Source organism: Stenella coeruleoalba (genome assembly GCF_951394435.1).
Source record: "Stenella coeruleoalba genome assembly, contig: scaffold_28, whole genome shotgun sequence".
In the NCBI taxonomy this organism is placed as follows: domain Eukaryota; kingdom Metazoa; phylum Chordata; class Mammalia; order Artiodactyla; family Delphinidae; genus Stenella; species Stenella coeruleoalba.
Genome location: NW_027645921.1, coordinates 3,394,855 through 3,418,213, shown reverse-complemented (window position 1 = coordinate 3,418,213; position 23,359 = coordinate 3,394,855). Strand labels below are relative to the sequence as shown.

At 43.8% G+C, this 23,359-nt stretch overlaps 1 long non-coding RNA gene across 6 annotated transcripts in view; it reads left to right on the top strand.

The window, feature by feature from the left end:
* The window catches only part of LOC307181470, a 1,536,115-nt gene that overhangs the window by 979,691 nt on the left and 533,065 nt on the right, over positions 1 to 23,359 (top strand). The window lies entirely within an intron of this gene.

The window sequence follows — 23,359 nt, the reverse complement described above, 5'->3', positions numbered from 1 at the left end:
GCAATTCTGCCCCGCTTTCAAGTCCTCTTGGCAGCCTTACTTCAGTCTATTTTTGGACGATAGCTGTCATTTATAACTCTGCAGGTTTGTGAATTACAGTGCCCCTGAGCTCCTTTCTTCAACTCGCTTTCTTTTGAGCTGGCCGCAACACCGCAGGATGGCTTCAGGCCCTAATCTGGTTCCGGCACGGCACGCTGAGCCTTTGGTTATTTCCTCTTCCTGGTGGGAATTGAGAGTTAAATTTGCCCGTCCAGACACCTCCAGCTAGCCTCTCATTGGTTCTCGCTATTCCTGTTCATCTTCCGCAGAAATTGCAAACTGGGCCAAACAGGAGGTTAAAGGCGCTGACTCTCCAAGTGGGGAGAGTGTTAGTAAAGCGTCTGGAATGTTGCACCCGAGTACCAGGGGAGGAAAACTGAGACATATTTGAACACGTCTCCCGTTCACATGGTTGATCATACTTGGGTTCCACATGCATGTTTTAGCTGAAGGAAGAATACCTTAAACCTGGAGAGTTGAGACCCGTGTAATGGGTACCATGCAATATGACTTCAAAGGGTCTTCATTTGCTCACCGAACCTCTCCAATCCTATCACTGCTGCGTTTATGCCCCTGTACACATGCTTGATTCTCTTTCGGAGACATAGCAATCCATAGGTTTTAAGATACTTACTAGTCAGGTACATTCTTAGGCGTTTAATATGCGGTGTTGAGTCCATTTCGTTGAGCAAGGAGTAGCTCTTGTGTATTCCATATTTGACTTAAGGAACTTTATCTGTGCTCATTTCAATCTCTGGTTTTATGCAGCACCCCAACTCACCTTTACCCTTAAGCAAGCATAAGTTGGTTTTCTAAATTTGAGACCCTGTTCTGTTCTGTAATTCAGTTCCTGTGTAGCCAAGTTTACATTCCGTGTATTACTGATATCTTATGATGTTTCTTTTTCTGTGTGACTTACTTCAGTTAGAATCATCATACCTGAATCCACTCATTGTGCTGCTAAGTGCCTGATGACACAGATTTCATTGCTGAGTGATATTGCTTTGTAAGTAAATACCACAACTTCTTTATCCATTTTTCAATTTCTGCAATGTTGAACTTGTACTGTAAACGAGGTTCTTGTAAACAGAGGCGTCCCAAACTTTGGGGTGGCTGTGTCTTTTTGATTTTAATTTCCCTAAGCTATAGGACCATAAGTGGCAGTGCCCTAGGCTCTGTTGCTTTGTTTTTTAGATGTTTCAGGAAACACCATACACTTCTCCCGAGTGTCTGTTGGCAATTTACATCCCGCCCATCAGCATAACAAGGCTCCCAGTTCTACATGGCCTGTCCTGCCTTTCTGGATTTTACACTTTTTTCAGATGGCCCTTTTGACCGGGGGGAAGTGAGACTTCATTGTAGTGCAGATTTCCTTTGCAAGCTTGCTTGGTTGGCCAAAAAGGGCGTATGCCTTTTTTCCTGAATATATTCAGGAAAAAACGCATACGCCCTTTTTGGCCAAGTGCATCATTGTGGACGTTCTGCCTCTTTTCCTATGCTTTCAATGCAATTCCAGTCTACCTCCTGAAATCGGTTTCCTGCAATGCTGCCCCGCTTTCAAGTCCTCTTGGCAGCCTTACTTCAGTCTATTTTTGGACGATAGCTGTCATTTATAACTCTGCAGGTTTGTGAAATACAGTGCCCCTGAGCTCCTTTCTTCAACTCGCTTTCTTGTGACCTGGCCGCAACACCGCAGGATGGCTTCAGGCCCTAATCTGGTTCTGGCACCGCACGCTGAGCCTTTGGTTAATTCCTCTTCCTGGTGGGAAATGAGAGTTAAATTTGCCCGTCCAGACACCTCCAGCTAGCCTCTCATTGGTTCTCGCTATTCCTGTTCATCTTCCGCAGAAATTGCAAACTGGGCCAAACAGGAGGTTAAAGGGACTGACTCTCCAAGTGGGGAGAGTGTTAGTAAAGCGTCTGGAATGTTGCACCCGAGTACCAGGGGAGGAAAACTGAGACATATTTGAACACATCTCCCGATCACATGGTTGATCATACTCTAGGTTCCACATGCATGTTTTAGCTGAAGGAAGAATACCTTAAACCTGGATAGTTGAAACCCGTGGAATGGGTACCATGCAATATGACTTCAAAGGGTCTTCATTTGCTCACCGAACCTCTCCAATCCTATCACTGCTGCATTTATGCCCCTGTACACATGCTTGATTCTCTTTCGGAGACATAGCAATCCATAGGTTTTAAGATACTTACTAGTCAGGTACATTCTTAGGCGTTTAATATGGGGTGTTGAGTCCATTTCGTTGAGCAAGGAGTAGCTCTTGTCTATTCCATATTTGGCTTAAGGAACTTTATCTGTGCTCATTTCAATCTCTGGTTTTATGCAGCACCCCAACTCACCTTTACCCTTAAGCAAGAATAAGTTGGTTTTCTAAATTTGAGACCCTGTTCTGTTCTGTAATTCAATTCCTGTGTAGCCAAGTTTACATTCCGTGTATTACTGATATCTTATGATGTTTCTTTTTCTGTGTGACTTATTTCAGTTAGAATCATCATACCTGAATCCACTCATTGTGCTGCTAAGGGCCTGATGACACAGATTTCATTGCTGAGTGATATTGCTTTGTAAGTAAATACCACAACTTCTTTCTCCATTTTTCACTTTCTGCGATGTTGAACTTGTACTGTAAACGAGGTTCTTGTAAACAGAGCCGTTCCAAACTTTGGGGTGGCTGTGTCTTTTTGATTTTAATTTCCCTAAGCTATAGGACCATAAGTGGAAGTGCCCTAGGCTCTGTTGCTTTGTTTTTTAGATGTTTCAGGAAACACCATACACTTCTCCCAAGTGTCTGTTGGCAATTTACATCCCGCCCATCAGCATAACAAGGCTCCCAGTTCTCCATGGCCTGTCCTGCCTTTCTGGATTTTACACTTTATTCAGATGGCCCTTTTGACCGGGGGGAAGTGAGACTTCATTGTAGTGCAGATTTCCTTTGCAAGCTTGCTTGGTTGGCCAAAAAGGGCGTATGCGTTTTTTCCTGAATATATTCAGGAAAAAACGCATACGCCCTTTTTGGCCAAGTGCATCATTGTGGACGTTCTGCCTCTTTTCCTATGGTTTCAATGCAATTCCAGTCTACCTCCTGAAATCGGTTTCCTGCAATTCTGCCCCGCTTTCAAGTCCTCTTGGCAGCCTTACTTCAGTCTATTTTTGGACGATAGCTGTCATTTATAACTCTGCAGGTTTGTGAATTACAGTGCCCCTGAGCTCCTTTCTTCAACTTGCTTTCTTGTGACCTGGCCGCAACACCGCAGGATGGCTTCAGGCCCTAATCTGGTTCCGGCCCGGCATGCTGAGCCTTTGGTTAATTCCTCTTCCTGGTGGGAAATGAGAGTTAAATTTGCCCGTCCAGACACCTCCAGCTAGCCTCTCATTGGTTCTCGCTATTCCTGTTCATCTTCCGCAGAAATTGCAAACTGGGCCAACAGGAGGTTAAAGGGACTGACTCTCCAAGTGGGGAGAGTGTTAGTAAAGCGTCTGGAATGTTGCACCCGAGTACCAGGGGAGGAAAACTGAGACATATTTGAACACGTCTCCCGATCACATGGTTGATCATACTCTAGGTTCCACATGCATGTTTTAGCTGAAGGAAGAATACCTTAAACCTGGGTAGTTGAAACCCGTGGAATGGGTACCATGCAATATGACTTCAAAGGGTCTTCATTTGCTCACCGAACCTCTCCAATCCTATCACTGCTGCGTTTATGCCCCTGTACACATGCTTGATTCTCTTTCGGAGACATAGCAATCCATAGGTTTTTAAGATACTTACTAGTCAGGTACATTCTTAGGCGTTTAATATGCGGTGTTGAGTCCATTTCGTTGAGCAAGGAGTAGGTCTTGTCTATTCCATATTTGGCTTAAGGAACTTTATCTGTGCTCATTTCAATCTCTGGTTTTATGCAGCACCCCAACTCACCTTTACCCTTAAGCAAGAATAAGTTGGTTTTCTAAATTTGAGACCCTCTTCTGTTCTGTAATTCAGTTCCTGTGTAGCCAAGTTTACATTCCGTGTATTACTGATATCTTATGATGTTTCTTTTTCTGTGTGACTTATTTCAGTTAGAATCATCATACCTGAATCCACTCATTGTGCTGCTAAGGGCCTGATGACACAGATTTCATTGCTGAGTGATATTGCTTTGTAAGTAAATACCACAACTTCTTTCTCCATTTTTCACTTTCTGCGATGTTGAACTTGTACTGTAAACGAGGTTCTTGTAAACAGAGCCGTTCCAAACTTTGGGGTGGCTGTGTCTTTTTGATTTTAATTTCCCTAAGCTATAGGACCATAAGTGGAAGTGCCCTAGGCTCTGTTGCTTTGTTTTTTAGATGTTTCAGGAAACACCATACACTTCTCCCGAGTGTCTGTTGGCAATTTACATCCCGCCCATCAGCATAACAAGGCTCCCAGTTCTCCATGGCCTGTCCTGCCTTTCTGGATTTTACACTTTTTTCAGATGGCCCTTTTGACCGGGGGGAAGTGAGACTTCATTGTAGTGCAGATTTCCTTTGCAAGCTTGCTTGGTTGGCCAAAAAGGGCGTATGCGTTTTTTCCTGAATATATTCAGGAAAAAACGCATACGCCCTTTTTGGCCAAGTGCATCATTGTGGACGTTCTGCCTCTTTTCCTATGCTTTCAATGCAATTCCAGTCTACCTCCTGAAATCGGTTTCCTGCAATTCTGCCCCGCTTTCAAGTCCTCTTGGCAGCCTTACTTCAGTCTATTTTTGGACGATAGCTGTCATTTATAACTCTGCAGGTTTGTGAATTACAGTGCCCCTGAGCTCCTTTCTTCAACTCGCTTTCTTGTGACCTGGCCGCAACACCGCAGGATGGCTTCAGGCCCTAATCTGGTTCCGGCACGGCACGCTGAGCCTTTGGTTATTTCCTCTTGCTGGTGGGAAATGAGAGTTAAATTTTCCTGTCCAGACACCTCCAGCTAGCCTCTCATTGGTTCTCGCTATTCCTGTTCATCTTCCGCAGAAATTGCAAACTGGGCCAAACAGGAGGTTAAAGGCGCTGACTCTCCAAGTGGGGAGAGTGTTAGTAAAGCGTCTGGAATGTTGCACCCGAGTACCAGGGGAGGAAAACTGAGACATATTTGAACACGTCTCCCGTTCACATGGTTGATCATACTTGGGTTCCACATGCATGTTTTAGCTGAAGGAAGAATACCTTAAACCTGGAGAGTTGAGACCCGTGGAATGGGTACCATGCAATATGACTTCAAAGGGTCTTCATTTGCTCACCGAACCTCTCCAATCCTATCACTGCTGCGTTTATGCCCCTGTACACATGCTTGATTCTCTTTCGGAGACATAGCAATCCATAGGTTTTAAGATACTTACTAGTCAGGTACATTCTTAGGCGTTTAATATGGGGTGTTGAGTCCATTTCGTTGAGCAAGGAGTAGCTCTTGTCTATTCCATATTTGGCTTAAGGAACTTTATCTGTGCTCATTTCAATCTCTGGTTTTATGCAGCACCCCAACTCACCTTTACCCTTAAGCAAGAATAAGTTGGTTTTCTAAATTTGAGACCCTGTTCTGTTCTGTAATTCAGTTCCTGTGTAGCCAAGTTTACATTCCGTGTATTACTGATATCTTATGATGTTTCTTTTTCTGTGTGACTTATTTCAGTTAGAATCATCATACCTGAATCCACTCATTGTGCTGCTAAGGGCCTGATGACACAGATTTCATTGCTGAGTGATATTGCTTTGTACGTAAATACCACAACTTCTTTATCCATTTTTCACTTTCTGCGATGTTGAACTTGTACTGTAAACGAGGTTCTTGTAAACAGAGCCGTTCCAAACTTTGGGGTGGCTGTGTCTTTTTGATTTTAATTTCCCTAAGCTATAGGACCATAAGTGGAAGTGCCCTAGGTTCTGTTGCTTTGTTTTTTAGATGTTTCAGGAAACACCATACACTTCTCCCGAGTGGTTGTTGGCAATTTACATCCCGCCCATCAGCATAACAAGGCTCCCAGTTCTCCATGGCCTGTCCTGCCTTTCTGGATTTTACACTTTTTTCAGATGGCCCTTTTGACCGGGGGGAAGTGAGACTTCATTGTAGTGCAGATTTCCTTTGCAAGCTTGCTTGGTTGGCCAAAAAGGACGTATGCGTTTTTTCCTGAATATATTCAGGAAAAAACGCATACGCCCTTTTTGGCCAAGTGCATCATTGTGGACGTTCTGCCTCTTTTCCTATGCTTTCAATGTAATTCCAGTCTACCTCCTGAAATCGGTTTCCTGCAATTCTGCCCCGCTTTCAAGTCCTCTTGGCAGCCTTACTTCAGTCTATTTTTGGACGATAGCTGTCATTTATAACTCTGCAGGTTTGTGAATTACAGTGCCCCTGAGCTCCTTTCTTCAACTCACTTTCTTTTGAGCTGGCCGCAACACCGCAGGATGGCTTCAGGCCCTAATCTGGTTCCGGTATGGCACGCTGAGCCTTTGGTTATTTCCTTTTCCTGGTGGGAATTGAGAGTTAAATTTGCCCGTCCAGACACCTCCAGCTAGCCTCTCATTGGTTCTCGCTATTCCTGTTCATCTTCCGCAGAAATTGCAAACTGGGCCAAACAGGAGGTTAAAGGCGCTGACTCTCCAAGTGGGGAGAGTGTTAGTAAAGCGTCTGGAATGTTGCACCCGAGTACCAGGGGAGGAAAACTGAGACATATTTGAACACGTCTCCCGTTCACATGGTTGATCATACTTGGGTTCCACATGCATGTTTTAGCTGAAGGAAGAATACCTTAAACCTGGAGAGTTAAGACCCGTGTAATGGGTACCATGCAATATGACTTCAAAGGGTCTTCATTTGCTCACCGAACCTCTCCAATCCTATCACTGCTGCGTTTATGCCCCTGTACACATGCTTGATTCTCTTCCAGAGACATAGCAATCCATAGGTTTTAAGATACTTACTAGTCAGGTACATTCTTAGGCGTTTAATATGCGGTGTTGAGTCCATTTCATTGAGCAAGGAGTAGCTCTTGTCTATTCCATATTTGACTTAAGGAACTTTATCTGTGCTCATTTCAATCTCTGGTTTTATGCAGCACCCCAACTCACCTTTACCCTTAAGCAAGCATAAGTTGGTTTTCTAAATTTGAGACCCTGTTCTGTTCTGTAATTCAGTTCCTGTGTAGCCAAGTTTACATTCCGTGTATTACTGATATCTTATGATGTTTCTTTTTCTGTGTGACTTACTTCAGTTAGAATCATCATACCTGAATCCACTCATTGTGCTGCTAAGTGCCTGATGACACAGATTTCATTGCTGAGTGATATTGCTTTGTAAGTAAATACCACAACTTCTTTCTCCATTTTTCACTTTCTGCGATGTTGAACTTGTACTGTAAACGAGGTTCTTGTAAACAGAGGCGTCCCAAACTTTGGGGTGGCTGTGTCTTTTTGATTTTAATTTCCCTAAGCTATAGGACCATAAGTGGAAGTGCCCTAGGTTCTGTTGCTTTGTTTTTTAGATGTTTCAGGAAACACCATACACTTCTCCCGAGTGTCTGTTGGCAATTTACATCCCGCCCATCAGCATAACAAGGCTCCCAGTTCTCCATGGCCTGTCCTGCCTTTCTGGATTTTACACTTATTTCAGATGGCCCTTTTGACCGGGGGGAAGTGAGACTTCATTGTAGTGCAGATTTCCTTTGCAAGCTTGCTTGGTTGGCCCAAAAGGGCGTATGCGTTTTTTCCTGAATATATTCAGGAAAAAACGCATACGCCCTTTTTGGCCAAGTGCATCATTGTGGACGTTCTGCCTCTTTTCCTATGCTTTCAATGCAATTCCAGTCTACCTCCTGAAATCGGTTTCCTGCAATTCTGCCCCGCTTTCAAGTCCTCTTGGCAGCCTTACTTCAGTCTATTTTTGGACGATAGCTGTCATTTATAACTCTGCAGGTTTGTGAATTACAGTGCCCCTGAGCTCCTTTGTTCAACTCGCTTTCTTTTGAGCTGGCCGCAACACCGCAGGATGGCTTCAGGCTCTAATCTGGTTCCAGTACGGCACGCTGAGCCTTTGGTTATTTCCTCTTCCTGGTGGGAAATGAGAGTTAAATTTGCCCGTCCAGACACCTCCAGCTAGCCTCTCATTGGTTCTCGCTATTCCTGTTCATCTTCCGCAGAAATTGCAAACTGGGCCAAACAGGAGGTTAAAGGCGCTGACTCTCCAAGTGGGGAGACTGTTAGTAAAGCGTCTGGAAGGTTGCACCCGAGTACCAGGGGAGGAAAACTGAGACATATTTGAACACGTCTCCCGTTCACATGGTTGATTATACTTGGGTTCCACATGCATGTTTTAGCTGAAGGAAGAATACCTAAAACCTGGGTAGTTGAAACCCGTGGAATGGGTACCATGCAATATGACTTCAAAGGGTCTTCATTTGCTCACCGAACCTCTCCAATCCTATCACTGCTGCGTTTATGCCCCTGTACACATGCTTGATTCTCTTTCGGAGACATAGCAATCCATAGGTTTTTAAGATACTTACTAGTCAGGTACATTCTTAGGCGTTTAATATGCGGTGTTGAGTCCATTTCGTTGAGCAAGGAGTAGCTCTTGTCTATTCCATATTTGGCTTAAGGAACTTTATCTGTGCTCATTTCAATCTCTGGTTTTATGCAGCACCCCAACTCACCTTTACCCTTAAGCAAGAATAAGTTGGTTTTCTAAATTTGAGACCCTCTTCTGTTCTGTAATTCAGTTCCTGTGTAGCCAAGTTTACATTCCGTGTATTACTGATATCTTATGATGTTTCTTTTTCTGTGTGACTTATTTCAGTTAGAATCATCATACCTGAATCCACTCATTGTGCTGCTAAGGGCCTGATGACACAGATTTCATTGCTGAGTGATATTGCTTTGTAAGTAAATACCACAACTTCTTTCTCCATTTTTCACTTTCTGCGATGTTGAACTTGTACTGTAAACGAGGTTCTTGTAAACAGAGCCGTTCCAAACTTTGGGGTGGCTGTGTCTTTTTGATTTTAATTTCCCTAAGCTATAGGACCATAAGTGGAAGTGCCCTAGGCTCTGTTGCTTTGTTTTTTAGATGTTTCAGGAAACACCATACACTTCTCCCGAGTGTCTGTTGGCAATTTACATCCCGCCCATCAGCATAACAAGGCTCCCAGTTCTCCATGGCCTGTCCTGCCTTTCTGGATTTTACACTTTATTCAGATGGCCCTTTTGACCGGGGGGAAGTGAGACTTCATTGTAGTGCAGATTTCCTTTGCAAGCTTGCTTGGTTGGCCAAAAAGGGCGTATGCGTTTTTTCCTGAATATATTCAGGAAAAAACGCATACGCCCTTTTTGGCCAAGTGCATCATTGTGGACGTTCTGCCTCTTTTCCTATGCTTTCAATGCAATTCCAGTCTACCTCCTGAAATCGGTTTCCTGCAATTCTGCCCCGCTTTCAAGTCCTCTTGGCAGCCTTACTTCAGTCTATTTTTGGACGATAGCTGTCATTTATAACTCTGCAGGTTTGTGAATTACAGTGCCCCTGAGCTCCTTTCTTCAACTTGCTTTCTTGTGACCTGGCCGCAACACCGCAGGATGGCTTCAGGCCCTAATCTGGTTCCGGCCCGGCATGCTGAGCCTTTGGTTAATTCCTCTTCCTGGTGGGAAATGAGAGTTAAATTTGCCCGTCCAGACACCTCCAGCTAGCCTCTCATTGGTTCTCGCTATTCCTGATCATCTTCCGCAGAAATTGCAAACTGGGCCAACAGGAGGTTAAAGGGACTGACTCTCCAAGTGGGGAGAGTGTTAGTAAAGCGTCTGGAATGTTGCACCCGAGTACCAGGGGAGGAAAACTGAGACATATTTGAACACGTCTCCCGATCACATGGTTGATCATACTCTAGGTTCCACATGCATGTTTTAGCTGAAGGAAGAATACCTTAAACCTGGGTAGTTGAAACCCGTGGAATGGGTACCATGCAATATGACTTCAAAGGGTCTTCATTTGCTCACCGAACCTCTCCAATCTTATCACTGCTGCGTTTATGCCCCTGTACACATGCTTGATTCTCTTTCGGAGACATAGCAATCCATAGGTTTTAAGATACTTATTAGTCAGGTACATTCTTAGGCGTTTAATATGCGGTGTTGAGTCCATTTCGTTGAGCAAGGAGTAGCTCTTGTCTATTCCATATTTGGCTAAAGGAACTTTATCTGTACTCATTTCAATCTCTGGTTTTATGCAGCACCCCAACTCACCTTTACCCTTAAGCAAGAATAAGTTGGTTTTCTAAATTTGAGACCCTGTTCTGTTCTGTAATTCAATTCCTGTGTAGCCAAGTTTACATTCCGTGTATTACTGATATCTTATGATGTTTCTTTTTCTGTGTGACTTATTTCAGTTAGAATCATCATACCTGAATCCACTCATTGTGCTGCTAAGGGCCTGATGACATAGATTTCATTGCTGAGTGATATTGCTTTGTAAGTAAATACCACAACTTCTTTATCCATTTTTCACTTTCTGCGATGTTGAACTTGTACTGTAAACGAGGTTCTTGTAAACAGAGCCATTCCAAACTTTGGGGTGGCTGTGTCTTTTTGATTTTAATTTCCCTAAACTATAGGACCATAAGTGGAAGTGCCCTAGGTTCTGTTGCTTTGTTTTTTAGATGTTTCAGGAAACACCATACACTTCTCCCGAGTGGTTGTTGGCAATTTACATCCCACCCATCAGCATAACAAGGCTCCCAGTTCTCCATGGCCTGTCCTGCCTTTCTGGATTTTACACTTTTTTCAGATGGCCCTTTTGACCGGGGGGAAGTGAGACTACATTGTAGTGCAGATTTCCTTTGCAAGCTTGCTTGGTTGGCCAAAAAGGGCGTATGCATTTTTTCCTGAATATATTCAGGAAAAAACGCATACGCCCTTTTTGGCCAAGTGCATCATTGTGGACGTTCTGCCTCTTTTCCTATGCTTTCAATGCAATTCCAGTCTACCTCCTGAAATCGGTTTCCTGCAATTCTGCCCCGCTTTCAAGTCCTCTTGGCAGCCTTACTTCAGTCTATTTTTGGACGATAGCTGTCATTTATAACTCTGCAGGTTTGTGAATTACAGTGCCCCTGAGCTCCTTTCTTCAACTCGCTTTCTTGTGACCTGGCCGCAACACCGCAGGATGGCTTCAGGCCCTAATCTGGTTCCGGCACGGCACGCTGAGCCTTTGGTTATTTCCTCTTCCTGGTGGGAAATGAGAGTTAAATTTTCCTGTCCAGACACCTCCAGCTAGCCTCTCATTGGTTCTCGCTATTCCTGTTCATCTTCCGCAGAAATTGCAAACTGGGCCAAACAGGAGGTTAAAGGCGCTGACTCTCCAAGTGGGGAGAGTGTTAGTAAAGCGTCTGGAATGTTGCACCCGAGTACCAGGGGAGGAAAACTGAGACATATTTGAACACGTCTCCCGTTCACATGGTTGATCATACTTGGGTTCCACATGCATGTTTTAGCTGAAGGAAGAATACCTTAAACCTGGAGAGTTGAGACCCGTGGAATGGGTACCATGCAATATGACTTCAAAGGGTCTTCATTTGCTCACCGAACCTCTCCAATCCTATCACTGCTGCGTTTATGCCCCTGTACACATGCTTGATTCTCTTTCGGAGACATAGCAATCCATAGGTTTTAAGATACTTACTAGTCAGGTACATTCTTAGGCGTTTAATATGGGGTGTTGAGTCCATTTCGTTGAGCAAGGAGTAGCTCTTGTCTATTCCATATTTGGCTTAAGGAACTTTATCTGTGCTCATTTCAATCTCTGGTTTTATGCAGCACCCCAACTCACCTTTACCCTTAAGCAAGAATAAGTTGGTTTTCTAAATTTGAGACCCTGTTCTGTTCTGTAATTCAGTTCCTGTGTAGCCAAGTTTACATTCCGTGTATTACTGATATCTTATGATGTTTCTTTTTCTGTGTGACTTATTTCAGTTAGAATCATCATACCTGAATCCACTCATTGTGCTGCTAAGGGCCTGATGACACAGATTTCATTGCTGAGTGATATTGCTTTGTAAGTAAATACCACAACTTCTTTATCCATTTTTCACTTTCTGCGATGTTGAACTTGTACTGTAAACGAGGTTCTTGTAAACAGAGCCGTTCCAAACTTTGGGGTGGCTGTGTCTTTTTGATTTTAATTTCCCTAAGCTATAGGACCATAAGTGGAAGTGCCCTAGGTTCTGTTGCTTTGTTTTTTAGATGTTTCAGGAAACACCATACACTTCTCCCGAGTGGTTGTTGGCAATTTACATCCCGCCCATCAGCATAACAAGGCTCCCAGTTCTCCATGGCCTGTCCTGCCTTTCTGGATTTTACACTTTTTTCAGATGGCCCTTTTGACCGGGGGGAAGTGAGACTTCATTGTAGTGCAGATTTCCTTTGCAAGCTTGCTTGGTTGGCCAAAAAGGACGTATGCGTTTTTTCCTGAATATATTCAGGAAAAAACGCATACGCCCTTTTTGGCCAAGTGCATCATTGTGGACGTTCTGCCTCTTTTCCTATGCTTTCAATGTAATTCCAGTCTACCTCCTGAAATCGGTTTCCTGCAATTCTGCCCCGCTTTCAAGTCCTCTTGGCAGCCTTACTTCAGTCTATTTTTGGACGATAGCTGTCATTTATAACTCTGCAGGTTTGTGAATTACAGTGCCCCTGAGCTCCTTTCTTCAACTCACTTTCTTTTGAGCTGGCCGCAACACCGCAGGATGGCTTCAGGCCCTAATCTGGTTCCGGTATGGCACGCTGAGCCTTTGGTTATTTCCTCTTCCTGGTGGGAATTGAGAGTTAAATTTGCCCGTCCAGACACCTCCAGCTAGCCTCTCATTGGTTCTCGCTATTCCTGTTCATCTTCCGCAGAAATTGCAAACTGGGCCAAACAGGAGGTTAAAGGCGCTGACTCTCCAAGTGGGGAGAGTGTTAGTAAAGCGTCTGGAATGTTGCACCCGAGTACCAGGGGAGGAAAACTGAGACATATTTGAACACGTCTCCCGTTCACATGGTTGATCATACTTGGGTTCCACATGCATGTTTTAGCTGAAGGAAGAATACCTTAAACCTGGAGAGTTGAGACCCGTGTAATGGGTACCATGCAATATGACTTCAAAGGGTCTTCATTTGCTCACTGAACCTCTCCAATCCTATCACTGCTGCGTTTATGCCCCTGTACACATGCTTGATTCTCTTCCAGAGACATAGCAATCCATAGGTTTTAAGATACTTAGTAGTCAGGTACATTCTTAGGCGTTTAATATGCGGTGTTGAGTCCATTTCGTTGAGCAAGGAGTAGCTCTTGTCTATTCCATATTTGACTTAAGGAACTTTATCTGTGCTCATTTCAATCTCTGGTTTTATGCAGCACCCCAACTCACCTTTACTCTTAAGCAAGCATACGTTGGTTTTCTAAATTTGAGACCCTGTTCTGTTCTGTAATTCAGTTCCTGTGTAGCCAAGTTTACATTCCGTGTATTAATGATATCTTATGATGTTTCTTTTTCTGTGTGACTTATTTCAGTTAGAATCATCATACCTGAATCCACTCATTGTGATGCTAAGGGCCTGATGACATAGATTTCATTGCTGAGTGATATTGCTTTGTAAGTAAATACCACAACTTCTTTATCCATTTTTCACTTTCTGCGATGTTGAACTTGTACTGTAAACGAGGTTCTTGTAAACAGAGGCGTCCCAAACTTTGGGGTGGCTGTGTCTTTTTGATTTTAATTTCCCTAAGCTATAGGACCATAAGTGGCAGTGCCCTAGGCTCTGTTGCTTTGTTTTTTAGATGTTTCAGGAAACACCATACACTTCTCCCGAGTGTCTGTTGGCAATTTACATCCCGCCCATCAGCATAACAAGGCTCCCAGTTCTCCATGGCCTGTCCTGCCTTTCTGGATTTTACACTTTATTCAGAAGGCCCATTTGACCGGGGGGAAGTGAGACTTCATTGTAGTGCAGATTTCCTTTGCAAGCTTGCTTGGTTGGCCAAAAAGTGCGTATGCGTTTTTTCCTGAATATATTCAGGAAAAAACGCATACGCCCTTTTTGGCCAAGTGCATCATTGTGGACGTTCTGCCTCTTTTCCTATGCTTTCAATGCAATTCCAGTCTACCTCCTGAAATCGGTTTCCTGCAATTCTGCCCCGCTTTCAAGTCCTCTTGGCAGCCTTACTTCAGTCTATTTTTGGACGATAGCTGTCATTTATAAGTCTGCAGGTTTGTGAATTACAGTGCCCCTGAGCTCCTGTCTTCAACTCGCTTTCTTGTGAGCTGGCCGCAACACCGCAGGATGGCTTCAGGCCCTAATCTGGTTCCGGTACGGCACGCTGAGCCTTTGGTTATTTCCTCTTCCTGGTGGGAAATGAGAGTTAAATTTGCCCGTCCAGACACCTCCAGCTAGCCTCTCATTGTTTCTCGCTATTCCTGTTCATCTTCTGCAGAAATTGCAAACTGGGCCAAACAGGAGGTTAAAGACGCTGACTCTCCAAGTGGGGAGAGTGTTAGTAAAGCGTCTGGAATGTTGCACCCGAGTACCAGGGGAGGAAAACTGAGACATATTTGAACACGTCTCCCGTTCACATGGTTGATCATACTTGGGTTCCACATGCATGTTTTAGCTGAAGGAAGAATACCTTAAACCTGGAGAGTTGAGACCCGTGTAATGGGTACCATGCAATATGACTTCAAAGGGTCTTCATTTGCTCACCGAACCTCTCCAATCCTATCACTGCTGCGTTTATGCCCCTGTACACATGCTTGATTCTCTTTCAGAGACATAGCAATCCATAGGTTTTAAGATACTTACTAGTCAGGTACATTCTTAGGCGTTTAATATGCGGTGTTGAGTCCATTTCGTTGAGCAAGGAGTAGCTCTTGTCTATTCCATATTTGACTTAAGGAACTTTATCTGTGCTCATTTCAATCTCTGGTTTTATGCAGCACCCCAACTCACCTTTACCCTTAAGCAAGCATACGTTGGTTTTCTAAATTTGAGACCCTGTTCTGTTCTGTAATTCAGTTCCTGTGTAGCCAAGTTTACATTCCGTGTATTAATGATATCTTATGATGTTTCTTTTTCTGTGTGACTTATTTCAGTTAGAATCATCATACCTGAATCCACTCATTGTGATGCTAAGGGCCTGATGACATAGATTTCATTGCTGAGTGATATTGCTTTGTAAGTAAATACCACAACTTCTTTATCCATTTTTCACTTTCTGCGATGTTGAACTTGTACTGTAAACGAGGTTCTTGTAAACAGAGGCGTCCCAAACTTTGGGGTGGCTGTGTCTTTTTGATTTTAATTTCCCTAAGCTATAGGACCATAAGTGGCAGTGCCCTAGGCTCTGTTGCTTTGTTTTTTAGATGTTTCAGGAAACACCATACACTTCTCCCGAGTGTCTGTTGGCAATTTACATCCCGCCCATCAGCATAACAAGGCTCCCAGTTCTCCATGGCCTGTCCTGCCTTTCTGGATTTTACACTTTATTCAGAAGGCCCATTTGACCGGGGGTAAGTGAGACTTCATTGTAGTGCAGATTTCCTTTGCAAGCTTGCTTGGTTGGCCAAAAAGGGCGTATGCGTTTTTCCTGAATATATTCAGGAAAAAACGCATACGCCCTTTTTGGCCAAGTGCATCATTGTGGACGTTCTGCCTCTTTTCCTATGCTTTCAATGCAATTCCAGTCTACCTCCTGAAATCGGTTTCCTGCAATTCTGCCCCGCTTTCAAGTCCTCTTGGCAGCCTTACTTCAGTCTATTTTTGGACGATAGCTGTCATTTATAACTCTGCAGGTTTGTGAATTACAGTGACCCTGAGCTCCTTTCTTCAACTCGCTTTCTTGTGAGCTGGCCGCAACACCGCAGGATGGCTTCAGGCCCTAATCTGGTTCCAGCACGGCACACTGAGCCTTTGGTTAATTCCTCTTCCTGGTGGGAAATGAGAGTTAAATTTGCCCGTCCAGACACCTCCAGCTAGTCTCTCATTGGTTCTCGCTATTCCTGATCATCTTCCGCAGAATTTGCAAACTGGGCCAAACAGGAGGTTAAAGGGACTGACTCTCCAAGTGGGGAGAGTGTTAGTAAAGCGTCTGGAATGTTGCACCCGAGTACCAGGGGAGGAAAACTGAGACATATTTGAACACGTCTCCCGTTCACATGGTTGATCATACTTGGGTTCCACATGCATGTTTTAGCTGAAGGAAGAATACCTTAAACCTGGAGAGTTGAGACCCGTGTAATGGGTACCATGCAATATGACTTCAAAGGGTCTTCATTTGCTCACCAAACCTCTCCAATCCTATCACTGCTGCGTTTATGCCCCTGTACACATGCTTGATTCTCTTTCGGAGACATAGCAATCCATAGGTTTTAAGATACTTACTAGTCAGGTACATTCTTAGGCGTTTAATATGCGGTGTTGAGTCCATTTCGTTGAGCAAGGAGTAGCTCTTGTCTATTCCATATTTGGCTAAAGGAACTTTATCTGTGCTCATTTCAATCTCTGGTTTTATGCAGCACCCCAACTCACCTTTACCCTTAAGCAAGAATAAGTTGGTTTTCTAAATTTGAGACCCTGTTCTGTTCTGTAATTCAGTTCCTGTGTAGCCAAGTTTACATTCCGTGTATTACTGATATCTTATGATGTTTCTTTTTCTGTGTGACTTATTTCAGTTAGAATCATCATACCTGAATCCACTCATTGTGCTGCTAAGGGCCTGATGACACAGATTTCATTGCTGAGTGATATTGCTTTGTAAGTAAATACCACAACTTCTTTATCCATTTTTCACTTTCTGCGATGTTGAACTTGTACTGTAAACGAGGTTCTTGTAAACAGAGCCGTTCCAAACTTTGGGGTGGCTGTGTCTTTTTGATTTTAATTTCCCTAAGCTATATGACCATAAGTGGAAGTGCCCTAGGTTCTGTTGCTTTGTTTTTTAGATGTTTCAGGAAACACCATACACTTCTCCCGAGTGGTTGTTGGCAATTTACATCCCGCCCATCAGCATAACAAGGCTCCCAGTTCTCCATGGCCTGTCCTGCCTTTCTGGATTTTACACTTTTTTCAGATGGCCCTTTTGACCGGGGGGAAGTGAGACTTCATTGTAGTGCAGATTTCCTTTGCAAGCTTGCTTGGTTGGCCAAAAAGGGCGTATGCCTTTTTTCCTGAATATATTCAGGAAAAAACGCATACGCCCTTTTTGGCCAAGTGCATCATTGTGGACGTTCTGCCTCTTTTCCTATGCTTTCCATACAATTCCAGTCTACCTCCTGAAATCGGTTTCCTGCAATTCTGCCCCGCTTTCAAGTCCTCTTGGCAGCCTTACTTCAGTCTATTTTTGGACGATAGCTGTCATTTATAACTCTGCAGGTTTGTGAATTACAGTGCCCCTGAGCTCCTTTCTTCAACTCGCTTTCTTGTGAGCTGGCCGCAACACCGCAGGATGGCTTCAGGCCCTAATCTGGTTCCGGTACGGCACGCTGAGCCTTTGGTTATTTCCTCTTCCTGGTGGGAAATGAGAGTTAAATTTGCCTGTCCAGACACCTCCAGCTAGCCTCTCATTGTTTCTCGCTATTCCTGTTCATCTTCTGCAGAAATTGCAAACTGGGCCAAACAGGAGGTTAAAGACGCTGACTCTCCAAGTGGGGAGAGTGTTAGTAAAGCGTCTGGAATGTTGCACCCGAGTACCAGGGTACGAAAACTGAGACATATTTGAACACGTCTCCCGTTCACATGGTTGATCATACTTGGGTTCCACATGCATGTTTTAGCTGAAGGAAGAATACCTTAAACCTGGAGAGTTAAGACCCGTGTAATGGGTACCATGCAATATGACTTCAAAGTGTCTTCATTTGCTCACCGAACCTCTCCAATCCTATCACTGCTGCGTTTATGCCCCTGTACACATGCTTGATTCTCTTTCGGAGACATAGCAATCCATAGGTTTTAAGATACTTACTAGTCAGGTACATTCTTAGGCGTTTAATATGCGGTGTTGAGTCCATTTCGTTGAGCAAGGAGTAGCTCTTGTCTATTCCATATTTGACTTAAGGAACTTTATCTGTGCTCATTTCAATCTCTGGTTTTATGCAGCACCCCAACTCACCTTTACCCTTAAGCAAGCATAAGTTGGTTTTCTAAATTTGAGACCCTGTTCTGTTCTGTAATTCAGTTCCTGTGTAGCCAAGTTTACATTCCGTGTATTACTGATATCTTATGATGTTTCTTTTTCTGTGTGACTTATTTCAGTTAGAATCATCATACCTGAATCCACTCATTGTGCTGCTAAGGGCCTGATGACACAGATTTCATTGCTGAGTGATATTGCTTTGTAAGTAAATACCACAACTTCTTTCTCCATTTTTCACTTTCTGCGATGTTGAACTTGTACTGTAAACGAGGTTCTTGTAAACAGAGCCTTTCCAAACTTTGGGGTGGCTGTGTCTTTTTGATTTTAATTTCCCTAAGCTATAGGACCATAAGTGGAAGTGCCCTAGGCTCTGTTGCTTTGTTTTTTCGATGTTTCAGGAAACACCATACACTTCTCCCGAGTGGTTGTTGGCAATTTACATCCCGCCCATCAGCATAACAAGGCTCCCAGTTCTCCATGGCCTGTCCTGCCTTTCTGGAGTTTACACTTTTTTCAGATGGCCCTTTTGACCGGGGGGAAGTGAGACTTCATTGTAGTGCAGATTTCCTTTGCAAGCTTGCTTGGTTGGCCAAAAAGGGCGTATGCGTTTTTCCTGAATATATTCAGGAAAAAACGCATACGCCCTTTTTGGCCAAGTGCATCATTGTGGACGTTCTGCCTCTTTTCCTATGCTTTCAATGCAATTCCAGTCTACCTCCTGAAATCGGTTTCCTGCAATGCTGCCCCGCTTTCAAGTCCTCTTGGCAGCCTTACTTCAGTCTATTTTTGGACGATAGCTGTCATTTATAACTCTGCATGTTTGTGAATTACAGTGCCCCTGAGCTCCTTTCTTCAACTCGCTTTCTTGTGAGCTGGACGCAACACCGCAGGATGGCTTCAGGCCCTAATCTGGTTCCAGCACGGCACACAGAGCCTTTGGTTAATTCCTCTTCCTGCTTGGAAATGAGAGTTAAATTTGCCCGTTCAGACACCTCCAGCTAGTCTCTCATTGGTTCTCGCTATTCCTGATCATCTTCCGCAGAAATTGCAAACTGGGCCAAACAGGAGGTTAAAGGGACTGACTCTCCAAGTCGGGAGAGTGTTAGTAAAGCGTCTGGAATGTTGCACCCGAGTACCAGGGTACGAAAACTGAGACATATTTGAACACGTCTCCCGATCACATGGTTGATCATACTCTGGGTTCCACATGCATATTTTAGCTGAAGGAAGAATACCTAAAACCTCGGTAGTTGAAACCCGTGGAATGGGTACCATGCAATATGACTTCAAAGGGTCTTCATTTGCTCACCGAACCTCTCCAATCCTATCACTGCTGCGTTTATGCCCCTGTACACATGCTTGATTCTCTTTCGGAGACATAGCAATCCATAGGTTTTAAGATACTTACTAGTCAGGTACATTCTTAGGCGTTTAATATGCGGTGTTGAGTCCATTTCGTTGAGCAAGGAGTAGCTCTTGTCTATTCCATATTTGGCTTAAGGAACTTTATCTGTGCTCATTTCAATCTCTGGTTTTATGCAGCACCCCAACTCACCTTTACCCTTAAGCAAGCATAAGTTGGTTTTCTAAATTTGAGACCCTGTTCTGTTCTGTAATTCAGTTCCTGTGTAGCCAAGTTTACATTCCGTGTATTACTGATATCTTATGATGTTTCTTTTTCTGTGTGACTTACTTCAGTTAGAATCATCATACCTGAATCCACTCATTGTGCTGCTAAGGGCCTGATGACACAGATTTCATTGCTGAGTGATATTGCTTTGTAAGTAAATACCACAACTTCTTTATCCATTTTTCACTTTCTGCGATGTTGAACTTGTACTGTAAACGAGGTTCTTGGAAACAGAGCCGTCCCAAACTTTGGGGTGGCTGTGTCTTTTTGATTTTAATTTCCCTAAGCTATAGGACCATAAGTGTCAGTGCCCTAGGCTCTGTTGCTTTGTTTTTTAGATGTTTCAGGAAACACCATACACTTCTCCCGAGTGTCTGTTGGCAATTTACATCCCGCCCATCAGCATAACAAGGCTCCCAGTTCTCCATGGCCTGTCCTGCCTTTCTGGATTTTACACTTTTTTCAGATGGCCCTTTTGACCGGGGGGAAGTGAGACTTCATTGTAGTGCAGATTTCCTTTGCAAGCTTGCTTGGTTGGCCAAAAAGGGCGTATGCGTTTTTTCCTGAATATATTCAGGAAAAAACGCATACGCCCTTTTTGGCCAAGTGCATCATTGTGGACGTTCTGCCTCTTTTCCTATGCTTTCAATGCAATTCCAGTCTACCTCCTGAAATCGGTTTCCTGCAATTCTGCCCCGCTTTCAAGTCCTCTTGGCAGCCTTACTTCAGTCTATTTTTGGACGATAGCTGTCATTTATAACTCTGCAGGTTTGTGAATTACAGTGCCCCTGAGCTCCTTTCTTCAACTCGCTTTCTTGTGACCTGGCCGCAACACCGCAGGATGGCTTCAGGCCCTAATCTGGTTCCGGCACGGCATGCTGAGCCTTTGGTTAATTCCTCTTCCTGGTGGGAAATGAGAGTTAAATTTGCCCGTCCAGACACCTCCAGCTAGCCTCTCATTGGTTCTCGCTATTCCTGTTCATCTTCCGCAGAAATTGCAAACTGGGCCAAACAGGAGGTTAAAGGGACTGACTCTCCAAGTGGGGAGAGTGTTAGTAAAGCATCTGGAATGTTGCACCCGAGTACCAGGGGAGGAAAACTGAGACATATTTGAACACATCTCCCGATCACATGGTTGATCATACTCTAGGTTCCACATGCATGTTTTAGCTGAAGGAAGAATACCTTAAACCTGGGTAGTTGAAACCCGTGGAATGGGTACCATGCAATATGACTTCAAAGGGTCTTCATTTGCTCACCGAACCTCTCCAATCCTATCACTGCTGCATTTATGCCCCTGTACACATGCTTGATTCTCTTTCGGAGACATAGCAATCCATAGGTTTTAAGATACTTACTAGTCAGGTACATTCTTAGGCGTTTAATATGGGGTGTTGAGTCCATTTCGCTGAGCAAGGAGTAGCTCTTGTCTATTCCATATTTGGCTTAAGGAACTTTATCTGTGCTCATTTCAATCTCTGGTTTTATGCAGCACCCCAACTCACCTTTACCCTTAAGCAAGAATAAGTTGGTTTTCTAAATTTGAGACCCTGTTCTGTTCTGTAATTCAGTTCCTGTGTAGCCAAGTTTACATTCCGTGTATTACTGATATCTTATGATGTTTCTTTTTCTGTGTGACTTATTTCAGTTAGAATCATCATACCTGAATCCACTCATTGTGCTGCTAAGGGCCTGATGACACAGATTTCATTGCTGAGTGATATTGCTTTGTAAGTAAATACCACAACTTCTTTATCCATTTTTCACTTTCTGCGATGTTGAACTTGTACTGTAAACGAGGTTCTTGTAAACAGAGCCGTTCCAAACTTTTGGGTGGCTGTGTCTTTTTGATTTTAATTTCCCTAAGCTATAGGACCATAAGTGGAAGTGCCCTAGGTTCTGTTGCTTTGTTTTTTAGATGTTTCAGGAAACACCATACACTTCTCCCGAGTGGTTGTTGGCAATTTACATCCCGCCCATCAGCATAACAAGGCTCCCAGTTCTCCATGGCCTGTCCTGCCTTTCTGGATTTTACACTTTTTTCAGATGGCCCTTTTGACCGGGGGGAAGTGAGACTTCATTGTAGTGCAGATTTCCATTGCAAGCTTGCTTGGTTGGCCAAAAAGGGCGTATGCGTTTTTTCCTGAATATATTCAGGAAAAAACGCATACGCCCTTTTTGGCCAAGTGCATCATTGTGGACGTTCTGCCTCTTTTCCTATGCTTTCAATGCAATTCCAGTCTACCTCCTGAAATCGGTTTCCTGCAATTCTGCCCCGCTTTCAAGTCCTCTTGGCAGCCTTACTTCAGTATATTTTTGGACGATAGCTGTCATTTATAACTCTGCAGGTTTGTGAATTATAGTGCCCCTGAGCTCCTTTCTTCAACTCGGTTTCTTTTGAGGTGGCCGCAACACCGCAGGATGGCTTCAGGCCCTAATCTGGTTCCGGTACGGCACGCTGAGCCTTTGGTTATTTCCTCTTCCTGGTGGGAAATGAGAGTTAAATTTGCCCGTCCAGACACCTCCAGCTAGCCTCTCATTGGTTCTCGCTATTCCTGTTCATCTTCCGCAGAAATTGCAAACTGGGCCAAACAGGAGGTTAAAGGGACTGACTCTCCAAGTGGGGAGAGTGTTAGTAAAGCGTCTGGAATGTTGCACCCGAGTACCAGGGGAGGAAAACTGAGACATATTTGAACACGTCTCCCGTTCACATGGTTGATCATACTTGGGTTCCACATGCATGTTTTAGCTGAAGGAAGAATACCTTAAACCTGGAGAGTTGAGACCCGTGTAATGGGTACCATGCAATATGACTTCAAAGGGTCTTCATTTGCTCACCAAACCTCTCCAATCCTATCACTGCTGCGTTTATGCCCCTGTACACATGCTTGATTCTCTTTCAGAGACATAGCAATCCATAGGTTTTAAGATACTTACTAGTCAGGTACATTCTTAGGCGTTTAATATGCGGTGTTGAGTCCATTTCGTTGAGCAAGGAGTAGCTCTTGTCTATTCCATATTTGACTTAAGGAACTTTATCTGTGCTCATTTCAATCTCTGCTTTTATGCAGCACCCCAACTCACCTTTACCCTTAAGCAAGCATACGTTGGTTTTCTAAATTTGAGACCCTGTTCTGTTCTGTAATTCAGTTCCTGTGTAGCCAAGTTTACATTCCGTGTATTAATGATATCTTATGATGTTTCTTTTTCTGTGTGACTTATTTCAGTTAGAATCATCATACCTGAATCCACTCATTGTGATGCTAAGGGCCTGATGACATAGATTTCATTGCTGAGTGATATTGCTTTGTAAGTAAATACCACAACTTCTTTATCCATTTTTCACTTTCTGCGATGTTGAACTTGTACTGTAAACGAGGTTCTTGTAAACAGAGGCGTCCCAAACTTTGGGGTGGCTGTGTCTTTTTGATTTTAATTTCCCTAAGCTATAGGACCATAAGTGTCAGTGCCCTAGGCTCTGTTGCTTTGTTTTTTAGATGTTTCAGGAAACACC